This window comes from Gymnoscopelus microlampas, assembly GCF_963454915.1.
Source record: "Gymnoscopelus microlampas genome assembly, chromosome: 6".
NCBI lineage: Eukaryota > Metazoa > Chordata > Actinopteri > Myctophiformes > Myctophidae > Gymnoscopelus > Gymnoscopelus microlampas.
Genome location: NC_139943.1, coordinates 47719258 through 47732372, shown reverse-complemented (window position 1 = coordinate 47732372; position 13115 = coordinate 47719258). Strand labels below are relative to the sequence as shown.

General features: G+C 43.8%; 1 pseudogene across 1 annotated transcript; it reads left to right on the top strand.

Annotated features, from left to right (window-relative positions):
* The first annotated feature begins 7296 nt into the window (after positions 1-7296).
* On the top strand, positions 7297-8457 carry LOC311047022 (beta-1,3-galactosyltransferase 2-like; annotated as a pseudogene). The gene has a single exon. The product of its transcript is annotated as a beta-1,3-galactosyltransferase 2-like (transcript).
* The last annotated feature ends 4658 nt before the right edge of the window (positions 8458-13115 follow it).

Below are 13115 nucleotides of genomic sequence, written 5' to 3'. Positions count from 1 at the left end.
CAATGGCTATCATGACATTACTATGCTTCAGATGTTGCATAACGTTGTATTTGTCAGTATTCCAGTGGGTAACCGGAACGCTCGCTCCAAAACACACTCGTCCCCATTTTTTTCGCGGAACGCACAACCCCAGCGGGCGGAACACTTGCCTTGCTTGGCGCAGAACGCTTGCCCTCAGCGGGGGACCACTCGCCCCACTTGGCCCAGAACGCTCGCCCCCAGCGAGGCGGACCACTTGGCCCGCTTAGTGAGAACAGACTACAGCTCCTAATTAGGAAGTAGTTAGGCAAAAAAACTGTTACAACTATGTAGAGCGCGCCGTTTGAAGTGGACTTAGCCTCGAGAGCCGAGAAGCATCACTGAGCGAGTCGTATGGTGAGTGAGTCGCCATGCCAAACGTTGCGAAGTCCGCGTCAGCCGACTCAGCGCCGTTCGAGTTACGACCCCGACCCCGTAAATCACCCCCCCGTACCTGTGCAGAGGACTCATTTGTACTTCGTAAGTTATTCATAATGATAGACAGCACACATGGCCTGATCATGAATGACCTCACTTAAGTGAATGGCAAAATAATATATCCCTTCAGTACCATCCACCAAGGTTTGAAAAAATGCATAGATGTCACCTCTCTTCTTCCTATTTAATAACATTTGTACCAGACAAGTGTTTAGTGGGAAGGTTAGATGGGGACATAGGAGTTGAGTGGGGCTCTCCACTTTTCTTCTTCCTCAATGTTGAAATAATTTATTGCCGCCCTGCTGCATTTAGTGAAGCTTTAATGGCTGCGATGAAAGTGACTTCACATGCAAATATGGCTTTTGGAGTGCGCGTGTGTGTGCCTCCTCTGTCAGTTTTCCTCTAAAAGCTACATGAACAAGGCAACCTCCAAGAAGCTCGTTCCACATGGCTTCCTTGGACACACTATAAATAGATCCATTTACATTGCATTTCATGGCTGAGCTTACTCTCAATATTTCAGAGACCCGCCAGTAAATTGACTATTAATCATTTATCGCTCACTTGTTCGTCTCATTTCGCCCACAGCATATGCTTAGACGTTGCATCACAATCGATCAATCTGCTACAAAAAAAAACTCCTTCATTATTTAAACAAAGGGTTACAGATGTGAGTTTTGAAACATTGTTTTTAATGCTGTGGCTCTGAAAGAGGCTAAGCATCTTTAACAAGGTTTCTGTGTCTGTGCGTGAGTCTGTCTGTCTGAAGCTAATCTCGCAAACCAAACATTGCCAAACTTTGTATACACACTGCCAGTAGGCCACAGAAGTTGTTTATTTGCTTTTTTTCCTCCACATTGTATACTTTCTGGAATATTTAACTTTCATTTTATGATGGAAGTCAATGCGGCTGTGATCGCAAAGAAACTTTGCTCAAATTAGGAGTCATGTGTCATAAATAAGACGATATGACTGATGACTATTTAGTCTATGTCGTTCCACTGCTGTACCTCATGAACTTCACCTCCTGCTAGCTTTTTTTGTTTTATCTGCATCTTATGTCTAACCTCATGTACATACCTGCTACGTTAACGTAGTTACTGTATCTCAGATTTTTCTTTTGACCTGTTTCGTTCCTGTATGTTTTCTCATTGCTCTCCCTTTCTTTGCCCACCCCCCTCCCCCCTTTCCTGAAAACTATGAATGATGGAGCCTGCACCAAAAAAAGCAATGTTTCCCAAACTGGGGGTCGGGACCCCCAGGGGGTCCCCAAATTATTTTGGGGGGTCCCCAGATGATTAGCTTAATGTGCAACATTGTCTTCTCACTCAACAGTAAACAAACCAACATACAGTATGTGTACTGTGTACTTTAGAAGGTATCTGCACATTTCTAAAGTTACAATTTAATGACTTTAAAGACCATTTTAATACCAAATTGGCCAAATTGTCAAATATTACATAAGAAAGAGGCAAACATTGTGAAAGTAGTCGATCTACAAGCTCACACAAAGCCTCGGAGTGCGAGGCGTTGAGAGCTTGTTGTTCGGCAATTTTCACACTGTTTATCTGTGGAACTGAGTCAAACTAAATGTAATGCCTACAATTTACTTATTTTGTTTTCACTGTATTCAAATGTCCTTTTATATTGTGTCTTTTGCTCTGTGTCCTGAATAGGTATTTCCTATTCAGGAGATAAGCGTTGCAAATGTCCTGTCATAACGTGTTTCTTTTGTTTAATGTTTTATGTAAAGCACATTGAATTGCCTTGTTGTTGAAATGTGCAATACACAAAAACACTTTCCTTGCCATGCATGTGTCAGTATGTCAGTGTGTGTGTGTGTGTGTGTGTGTGTGTGTGTGTGTGTGTGTGTGTGTGTGTGTGTGTGTGTGTGTGTGTGTGTGTGTGTGTGTGTGTGTGTGTGTGTGTGTGTGTGTGTGTGTGTGTGTGTGTGTGTGTGCGTGCATGCGTGCGTGCGTGCGCGCGTGCGTGTGTGTTAGCAAGCGAGACGGCACACTTGCATGTGGGTCACCTGGATATGCCTCGCTCAGCTGACCGTGCCTTCTGTCCACTCTGTTGGGAAAATTAGTGAGGACAGGGCTGGTCAACCATCTGCGTCTCCTCCTTAATGCTTTTTAGACGAATATTGAATTCTACCGTGCCCCTATGACTCAGTGGCATCTAATTTAATATCTTAACGGTGGAAGAGAGACATTTTATTTAAGAATTCCTACCGAAGAGTCCAGAGGACAGTCCAGTCAATTGTAAACCTGACCTCATTTATGATTATATTGAAATGGAAGTTATTGCAAAGGAATTACAATTTGTATTCCTTTTAGGTTATCGATTTATTGATTATTGATTCATTATTCATACAGTATTAATCTTACTTCAGTTATATTTATGTATGACCGTATGCTGATGTGTCTGAATGCAATGTCCTTGCAAGGGAAGTAAATTAGTTTGATAATTTGTCTTGTGAGTTTAGTAGACCCTCTGTGTAGTTATTAAGCAGCTATCCCTCTGTATTAAGCAAGCAGGCTCATACAAGGTCAAGTAACTACTGTATTCCTCTGTGGGCAAGTGGCAGACCCAGACATCAAGACGACAAGTTACAAGGTTTTATGAACACAAGGAGAATGTTTCTCGTATCAGGCGTCAGTATTCTGAATGAGGCAGTGACCATGGCCTTGGCGTATAGCAGTGGGCCTTCCGTTCTCAGTCGATGAGAATGGAATACATAGTTGGTCAGGGTAGTGTCGCCGCTCTCAGTCGCTGAGCGTGGAGCAGCACATTAATAGTCAGGTAGCATTTACCTTCCATACTCAAGTACTGAGAACACATCTTTTGGTCAGACAGAGGAATGTCGGTCCTCAGAATGATCCTAACAATGTGTAAGTATCCTTGTAGAATGCCCCAACATCCAGATCAGTGTCAGACTCCCGTTGCCTACCGAGACCCTGTCCACCTTTCTATGTTCCATCGTCTTCTATCACTTTTCCTTTCTATTCTCAACTCATATTTTCTCATTGTTATTATTATATTATTACATAACTATCGTCATATTATTGTCATCTGTTGCATTGTCTACTAAAATGCATATTAGTATCTTCATTCTCTCACTGAGTATATGTTCAAATTTCCACAACAGTTATTTGCCCAGTGATGCGGTAGCAGCAGTTAAGACCCCTGGTATACAGACCTACGTCTGCTGGCCTTGGAATGAACTCTTATGGGCCGTGTCCACCGAGACGTTTATCATTTGTGAACGTATATCTTTTGAGCTGCGTGTTCACGTGCAGTTTTATCTGGGCATCCTTCCAGAGTAGAAATATTTTCTCAACTGTGGCCGTTTGGAAGCATTTTTAGCAGAACGCCTTGCATTTTAGCTGAGAAAAAAAAAACGTTGGTGGATTTTGAGATATATTGTGTGTGCAAGTAGACTAAAATCTGTGGGGTTTATCCTCTGTGGAGCATGAAGGTGAACAGCTAATTCCAAATTACATGAGTTGTTTGGGACCAGAGTGGTGGATGGACGGACGGACGGACGGACGGACGGACGGACGGACGGACGGACGGCCGGATGGACGGACGGACAGACAGACAGACAGACAGACAGACAGACAGACAGACAAACAGATAGACCAACATGGTGATCTCTAGAGCCCTGCAGGGCTAAAAATACAAAAGAGAACAGACTATTCAACTCCCCTTCTCAAATGATGTAGTATTCTGGGAGCCTGACTGTTTGTTGAAGCATTGAACCAATAAAATGAAATGAAATGAAATAAAATCCACTCGGTGGGCCCGGTCACGATTACATTTTCCATCTTACTTTCTGATTGCGGAGTGGAGTTGTACACGTTGCAGTGCCAGTGACATCATCTGTGTTATCCTTGTCTAAATAAAGGTTGACTCACCCAGGACACATAATACAGTATTTCAGTGCTACAGTTCAGCACTTTCGTCATCAATGTTATGTTTGCGTAGGCATTCAAGGTGATCTGCCTTGTATTGATTCCCATAAGACAAGCACGTAACAAAAGAAAATTACCATGCAAGGAGTTCCTCTTTCAGCTGTTCCACCACCCACTCAATGCTACATTATGCAAATTGGCCATTTTTATACACTGCTTAATACAAATTCCTTCACGTCCTCATATCCAAAACCTTTTAGAAAAATGTCATCCTTTCTGTCTCTCATCCCATGAATATTTCTCAGGCTTAATGGACTTTGCATTTCGTCTCGGGCGATGGAGTACTTTATCCTTCATATTTCTCTCTCTCTCTCTCTCTCTCTCTCTCTCCCCCCTCTGTCCATGTCACCCCATAGGATTTCTGCATTACGCAATTGTCTAAGAAAGTATTACGACGAGCCAGGGAGGCCTGGGTCAAGCGCAAAAAATAGCAAGCGAGGCACAAAAAGATCCAGAGCTATATTTAGCCACGTCTCTCTATAAATAGCATGGGGAGTGCTTCACATGCCTCCAAAGTAGCCCTGCAGTGTCGCTCCTTCCCTGCTGTTTCTGAGGGGATTATAGACGGCAGCAGAAATCTGCAGGGCTAGGCTGATGTGGGTACTGCTGTGTGATGGATAGTGAAAGGTGGGTCAAAGGTGCATGCGTGTGTGTGTTTCTGTGTACTGTATATATGCATTGCATACAGTGCGACTCATTATACAGTAGTATGTTATTGTGGTTCTACTCCTAATAGGAGTTCTACTCCTAATTGGAGTAGAACCACACACACACACACACACACACACACACACACACACACACACACACACACACACACACACACACACACACACACACACACACACACACACACACACACACACACACACACACACACACACACACAGTCTAGTCTTCCTAGTCTTTGGAGTAGAACCACACACACACACACACACACACACACACACACACACACACACACACACACACACACACACACACACACACACACACACACACACACACACACACACACACACACACACACACACACACACAGTCTAGTCTTCCTAGTCTTCCTAGTCTCTCTCTCCTAAAGCAGTAGAGGATCTGAGGATCTAGAGCACCTACCACAACGTGGTCACCAGCCCTGTTGAGTCTCTGCCCGGTGATATTCACTTTGAGCTGGACAGCACTGTGGCGCCGATGCAGTGTGCTCCCAGGAACGTTCCAGTGGCCCTCAAGGCAGCTGTTAAGGCTCAGCTTGATCGATATGAAGAGGAGGGACACTTGACAACAGTCACTCAACCCACGGACTGGATTAGCAATCTAGTCATAGTGAAAAAAACAGACAAATTGAGACGGTCCCACTACCTTATGCCCACTTTAGACGATGTGTTGTATGAGCTGCCGAAGGCACGTATATTCACCCTGGTGGAAGCATGTGATGCATTCCTGCAGTGCCGCTTGGATGAAGAGAGCAGCCTGATGACAACATTCTGGACACCGTGGGGTAGGAAACGCTGGCTGAAACTCCCTTTCGGTGTGTCAGTTGCCCCGGTGCTGTATCAAAGGAAGCAGCATGAGCTGCTGGCTGGTTTGACAGGGATTGAGCCCATAGCCGATGATATCCTTATAGTCGGCTGTGGGGACACATACAACCACATACAACTACTAACACACACATGCACATAGTACCTAGAAAAGTGTGCTCAGTAGAGCGCAAATCTACTGTGCCTCCCTCCGTCTGTTTAGACAATGTTTAGGGGTTGTTTGTGTGTACGATTATGCATGATGGGGCAATGGGGGGCAGGGACATGATAAAAGATGTCATTATGGTGCAACCGTAATGCAAGGACCCAACATTGCCAACAAGAAAGTTCTGCGACAGTGGCAATGAAAAACTTCCTTAGCTGGTAGAAACGTCAGACCCAGGCTCTAGGGTGGCGGCCATCTGCCTTGACAGGGGGGGGGGGGGGGGGGCAGAGAGAGGAGAGAGACTGAGAGAAGAATAGACAGTGTGGGAGAGACAAAAAGTGAGCATGTATCCTATAGCCTGGAGGGATGGTGGGTCTTGAAAAACATACAGGGACAATGTTGAGTAGGACACTTAAAACCCTGTGCTCCCTCTGGACAAACAAGAGTTCCTGGGCCTGCTGGCATGATGCAAAAGAAATGTGACACTAATTGGCCAAGTAGTTTTCAAGATTAGTCACGGACAGGTACACACACGCACACATCCACGCGCACGCACGCACGCACGCACGCACGCACGCACGCACGCACGCACACGCGCACACGCGAAAACACAATCCTCTGCACTGATAATTAACAATGTTGACTGACCTAGCCAAATAGCTGACAGGCTTGGTATTGCATTAATTTCTACCCCACCCACCCATCAGCATATTTAGCTTTTAATTTGACACAAACTTGGGGCTTTGATTTTACAGTGTCTACAAAAATGGGCCGCCCTACTTACAGGCTATACAGAGATGGATACGAAAAAATAGAGTAGAGATTCAAAAGCAATAAAGCAGACTTTAACTTGCTCAGCATGAATCTAATACAGTCTCTTGTGGCAATATAGAGGTCTCCGTAGCTTTGAGCCTCCAAGCTGCTTTTTTTTTTTACACCAGCATTATTATCAGTAGCGGCTGGTGGTGATTGTTTGTGGGGGGGCTACAAGACATCCATCATACTAGATGATACTCATAGTTCACCCTGCAGCAACAGCATCACATTCCAGATAGCAACTGGATCCACGGACTCAATAGAGGACCCTCCTATCATAGGAGGGTACATTCACAACTAGCAGAATTAGATAGATCTCTAGACTAGAGAACTGCCGTCACATTACTTCCACGCTTTGTGTAGCTGTGAGAAGCTGCTTGCAACTTCCCTGACCAATGTGACTGAGGTCCAAGTGGATTAAAGGTCCCACAGAGCAGCTGGACACCATGCAGTGGAGGACACGTCTCTGCCGTCTGCATATCGCTGGATTCCTGTATCTCCTCTTGCTCCTGGGAGTCATGGTCTTTCTGGTCCATCGGCCGTGGTGGAGAGAGCTTCCCGTGGAACTTTATAATAACATCAGATTCTGGCAAGATGCGGATGACTCCTCTCCTCAGGGGGAGGCAGGTCTGGAGAACTCTCTGACAGCTAAAGCCATCCAAAGTGAAGAAGGCGACCCAAGTGGCATGCTGTCCCCCGGGCCGTACTCCTACATCATTAACGAGGTAAACAAATGTCCAGAGGGGAAAGCACTACCATTCCTGGCGTTGCTGATAACCACCCGTGTCTCTGAGGTAGAGGCACGGGACGCCATACGGCAGACGTGGGGCAATGAGAGCCTCGCTCCAGGCCTAGGAATCATCCGGCTGTTCCTGCTGGGGAAGATTAAAGGCGAGCTGGGGCGCCTACATCAGATGAACTTGGAGTCCGAGAGCCAGAAGCACCACGATATCGTTCAGCAGGACTTCTTGGATACCTATAACAACCTGACTATAAAGACACTGATGGGGATGAACTGGGTGGCCATGCATTGTCCACAGGCCAGATTTGTAATGAAAACTGACAGTGACATGTTTGTCAACACCAATTACCTCATCCACAAGCTGCTCAGACCCGAATTGAATCCTAATCCTAAGAACTTCTACACAGGATATATCTGGAGAGGCGAATTACCGATCAGAAACAAAAACAGTAAGTTGTACAAGTCCCCGGAGCAGTACCCGGGTGAGGATTACCCCACCTTCTGCTCCGGTTCAGGTTACGTGTTCTCCGGAGTCTTGGGGGCGAAAATCTACCGAGCCTCTCTGAGCATTCCCCGGCTGCATTTGGAGGATGTGTATGTGGGGATCTGCCTGGCCGAGCTACGGATCGAGCCCACACCGCCGCCCAAACGAGTTCCTGTTCAACGGCCGACGAGTGGAATACTCCAGCTGCAAGTACAGCAACCTGATCACGTCCCACGGGTTTCAACCCAGTGCTGCTCAAGTACTGGCACGATCTGCAGAACAGCGCCTGTATCAACGCCTAGGGCTGGGGACAATAACTGCTTCACCTTGGTTATGATGTGTACTGTTTTGCTGGTAAGTTACAGGAGTGGATATGGTGAGCTTACCATATACACAATATTTGTTTAGTTAAAGCAGCACTGTAACTTTCCTCTTCTACCCTGGATTTCAACTGGTTTCATTCGCAAGTGCTGGATTTTTTACCATTGATTGAGCTAATAGAACCTGCCTGCTTGCTCAGGGTATAACTTGAATCTTGACCATCAGGTCAAAATTTGTGTCAGATCCTGTGTTTAGGTAAGACATGACCTTTGACACAATCTAAATGTCTCAATAGAAGAGCAGGGAGACAAAATACAACCACCCCAATTATATAAGTTATGTTGTATTAACATACTCAACCATACAGATTGGACAAAATGTAAATGTATTAATTTAAAAAAACTTACCCAGTGAGGCTTTAATATCACTAGGGCTGACCAAGTGATAACAAAGAAGTGAATGAAAGCAGCCTGTAACTGCAAGTTCTTGTTTGCTGATGAAACTGTTTGCTTTGTGAACTTGGTGAAATTGAAAATGTGGTTCACTTTTTATTGCTCTAAATATGATGATATAAGAGAGGTATTTGTTAGTAAGATGTCTTCTATTTGTGGTGATTTCCTTGAGTTTATGAAAAACTGTGTTATATGTTTTGTTAAAGGAGATTTTGTTGTGGCAGATTGTATTTGTCAAGCTTGGGAGAAAAGACAGAACAGTCTGTGTAATTCTGATATGTAATTGAATGTATTATGTGAATATATTGTAAACATGCTGTAAGCTTAAAATGGTGTCATATACAGTAAACGTTTTGGAAGCTCTCAGATCTGAACATAGTCAAATCCGTATTTGGCTTTCTGATAACAAACCTTGGTAAAACATAATCCATTCTTTTTGGGTCCAAACACTCCCTTAGTAATGTAAATGCAAATGATTTCAAGGTCAGAGTTGACAATATAGTAATCTCAAGCAAAGAAGAGGTTTCCTATTTGGGCTTGACATTATTCTTGACAACAAACTGATAGGATCAAAAGTAAAAAAATAATAATAATTGCATAAAAGTCAATCAAATAAGATTTTTGGGCAGAATTTTCTCTTTTGTCAACAAAAGTGCTCTTGTCGGAGCCTTCATTCAATTTAATTTTACTATGTTTGCACCCCTTGGTTCTCCAACATCTCAATGTCACTAAAACCTAAGCTTCAGACCTCCCAAAACAAACTGATTCGACTACTTCTGGGGAATACCCAAACGCTTGCCCCAAAACACAGTCGCCCCTGGGGAAATCCGACCGTATTCACCTGGTATTCCTAAACCTCAGTAAAGCTATACCTAAACCTAGTGGTGTAAAGTAACTAAGTACATTACTCAAGTACTGTACTTAAGTACAATTTTGAGGTATGTTTTACTTTACTGGGGTATTTCCAATTGTCAGTACTTTTACTGCTACTCCACTACATCTCAGAGGCAAATATTGTACTTTTACTCCACTACAATTATTTGAAAACGTTTAAAACTAGTATACTTTGTAGATTCTGATTATTATTACAAAACATACAGTAACCACTTCAGCCCTATAATATACATTTTGGCCATTTGAAAATAGCCGATCTACAAGTTCACAACGAGTTGCTTTGCGAAGCGCAGGGGTCATCAACATGTCTGTAGATGGACAAATATGTCCGTGGCAAGACTTGCCTACGTCCGTGGCACTCTTTTTTTTTCTTTTTCTTTTTTTAAAGAAAAATATCGCCTTTTACAACTTTTTCATTATAATGTAAAAACATAAGGTGGACAAGATATCTAAAATAATTGCCCCGTTGATTAGAAAATGATAATTCAAAATATGCTCCTCATTGACTTACAGTAAAACAGCTCTCAAAGTCAGTATTTTAGCACGTAAACGAACACAATCACAGCTGATTCTGTTGCCATCTGGCCGTCGTCTGGGTGCCCCTGGTGTCAAAAATAACAGATACAAGCACTCCTTTGTCCCTGCCTCAATTCGTGCAGTCAACGCTGCCAGTAACAGGTAAAGGATATGTTGCTGATGATGACGATGTTGAAACAAGCACTTTATGCCGGCACTTTATTTCCTAGCACTTTTTTTCTGAATGTAGCCTTTTATTTTCTATCTCTTGCACTAGATGCGACCAGACTTCTGTTTTATGCTATCATTTCCCATGAGTGTCCCCGTTAAGCTCATCATGACGAGCAGAGACAGAGGTGGTGGTGATGAGCAACAGCCAGGGGAAAGGTGGGGGCTAAAGCGCACACATACGGTACCAGTGGTGTAAAGTGACTAAGTACATTTACTCAAGTACTGTACTTAAGTACAATTTTGAGGTATTTTCACTTTACTGGAGTATTTCCAATTTTCAATACTTTAACTTCTACTCCACTACATCTCAGAGTCGAATATTGTGCTTTTAGTCCTCTACAATTATTTGAAAACTTTAGTCACTAGTTACTTTGCAGATATAAATTATTATATTATAAAACATACATTAACCACTTCAGCCATATTTTACACATAGGCTATTTGAAAATAGCCGATCTACAAGCTAGTCAGAAGCGTTTTTTAATACTTTTCATTGGTTCAATATTTGTAAAATACACACCAGACGTAAAGGGTGTTCAATAGCACTGATTTATTAAAACAAATAAAAAAGTAGAACATTTGAGATGGCTGGTTTCTGCCCGACAGCGACGATATATGATTTTTATGTACTGAATTAAACTGTGATGACCCTTGCAGGAGCTGACACATTGAAAATCATATACCAATATAAATCCAGACAAAAACAAGGGTTCGTTAAACCCTCAGATGAGATAAGTCGCAGCCCAGATAAGATAGACATGTTCAAGTTAGATTGCTATTCTGACGCCTGGAATGAATGATAGCCATCAATGTCAGCATTCCATTGAGATGTTTTAAAACAGAACTACCATGGGACATCCTGACATAAAACAGATTGGCCAAGCTTTGTGGGACGTGTGTGCCCCTGTACCAGTATTTAAGCGGCAATGTGCACAATAAGAAGTATTCTACGGAGCCATACTCGATCGTTTCTTTTGAACTGTCTCTGTTGTTACTGTTTGAAATGTTCCACTGGACAGTGCATCTGAACGGATCTCCAAAAGAAGAATACCTTGATTGCGCTGTAGCGGTGAGGTACAAGGTGTACCACTTTGGAGGGCGCAGTAACATGAACATGGATCAGATTGGGGTGCACGTCTTCAACACTGTATCTTTGCGGTGGGTGAAGGTGCCACCGGTGCCACCCGGAAGAGGAGAACCTCCCCTTGAGGCTCCCTGTAGTCGCAGTGGACACACAGCTGTGCTGATAGAAGAAATCATCTACATCTGGGGAGGAGGGCGGCCTTACTGCAACGTGCTTTATGGGTTTTCTGTCGACGCCCACAGATGGTTCAAACCGCAGGTTTCTGGGACTGTTCCACCGGGGAGGAACCACCACTCAGCCTGTGTCTTGGGCAAGGTCATGTTTATCCATGGAGGATGCAACCAGTGTGACATGTACAAGTTGGACACTACCACAATGGTCTGGTCTTTAATTAACACCAGAGGCACTCTAGTGCCTGCTTCATCAAAACACTCTGCCACCATCATCGGGACAAAGATGTTTGTATTTGGGGGCTATAGGGGCTATACCTTCCGGCCGGTCTACATCAGAGTGTTTGACACAGAGACTAACTGCTGGCTGGACACACCTTCTTCACAGCTTCTTCCAGAAGGACGCATGAGTCATTCAGCCTTTGCCCACAATGGAGAGCTGTACATATTTGGAGGCTACAGCTCTACCTCCAATTGTTTAAATGATCTGTGGAAACACAATCCAGAAAGCTTCTCCTGGAAGAAGGTTGAGGCCAAGGGGAACGGTCCCTGTCCAATGTGTGATATGTGCTGTTCCATGGTGGGAGATCGTATCATCCTCATTGGGGGATACAAAGGAACAGTCACTGATGACCTATATGTCTTAGACTTAAGTCCTAGTCTGAAGACATTATGTAAGCTGGCAGTTATTCAGTACGGTCTGGAGGAGTCTGAACTCCCACACAACGTCAGATGGGAACTGGCAGCCATGACAATAAAAAAAACGAGACAGGGTTTAATAACGGCGTAGCTTCATGTGGATCTCAGACTTCATGAGGTCGTTTTATGATGTCAGTCTTTTATGACGTATGACTCCATATTTGGGCAAAGCTGTAATCCCATCGCAAAGGAGCCGCATTGATTTCTATTATAAAATGTAATTTCAATATTAAAACTAGAATATAGCTGCAAGCAGCGATAATACGGGGCCAACGATTGCAGAGAGAAGAAAGAAAGAAGCAATTGAAAGCATTGAAAAGTCACACAAATTGGTACATAGTATCTCTGGATCGGAGTCATGTGATGAAAGGCCGAGGAGCACACTTTTTTGGTTACTCTGTCGCTACCAGCAGTAGATTTCTTTCCCCTTCAAAGTATAAGTGACTGAACTGCAGTGATTTATGTAGCCTTGGTGGCCACTGACCAAGCTATGGGAATAGAACAGAGGATCACATTTTCCTCCCGGACTCACGGTCCGCGAGTTGTAATTTTATTCTTGCTATCAACCCCGATTAAGAACATAATCCTGGCTT